Source organism: Galeopterus variegatus, unplaced genomic scaffold, assembly GCF_000696425.1.
Source record: "Galeopterus variegatus unplaced genomic scaffold, G_variegatus-3.0.2 Scaffold13019, whole genome shotgun sequence".
In the NCBI taxonomy this organism is placed as follows: domain Eukaryota; kingdom Metazoa; phylum Chordata; class Mammalia; order Dermoptera; family Cynocephalidae; genus Galeopterus; species Galeopterus variegatus.
Window position 1 is genome coordinate 25,320 of NW_007739130.1, and position 621 is coordinate 25,940.

General features: G+C 69.6%; 1 protein-coding gene across 1 annotated transcript in view; it reads right to left on the reverse strand.

Moving 5' to 3' along the window:
• ITM2C (integral membrane protein 2C) overlaps positions 1-615 on the reverse strand; it is a 12,825-nt gene extending 12,210 nt beyond the window's left edge. The window contains exon 1 of the mRNA XM_008563258.1: positions 596-615. The gene's annotated coding sequence lies outside the window, so the exon portion shown is untranslated. The remainder of the gene's footprint in view (positions 1-595) is intronic.
• Positions 616-621: the final 6 nt, after the last annotated feature.

Here is a 621-nt window from a genome sequence, read left to right on the forward strand (position 1 = left end):
CCCCGGAGGCGCGGCCCGGCCGGCTCTGGTTGATTTCCATTTGATCGCTTTCTGGTGCGCCGACTCCGGTGGACCCCAGCAGCACGTCCTTGTCCCCCGCAGTCCCCCACTTGGGACTAGGACGAAAGCGACGGCCCCTGCCCATTCGTCGGCGCCAGGCTTCCCCTGTCACCCCCCGCCACCAACTCCCCCCCATCCAATCAGATCCCACCGCCCTACTTCTTCGGGGAGCGTACGTCCAAGCTTCCTCCCACCCCCCACCCAGGGTCTCAGCTCGCGGCCTGTCCCCCACGGTTGGAACCGGACGCCCCCCCCACCATTCTTCGAACTTCTCGGGTCAGCCCCCTCCCCTATCGGGGCCCAGGCGCCGAGAGGCCCCCTCGACTTTTGGAGGACCCCTCGAGCGCTTCTGCACCCGAGGACCAGCGCCTCGGCCCCCTCCCCCCTTCCGACTTCTGCTTTCGGCTGCCGCTTTAGGACAGGACCCGAGCCCCCTCCCCATGCTGGGATGGACGCTATCCGAGACCTCCCGCCCCAGCGCCTCTCACGGCTCCCGGGCCCCTTTCGTGCCTCGGCGGCCCCCGGCCCCTCTCACCCTAGCCGGGGTCAGCAGGATCTCGG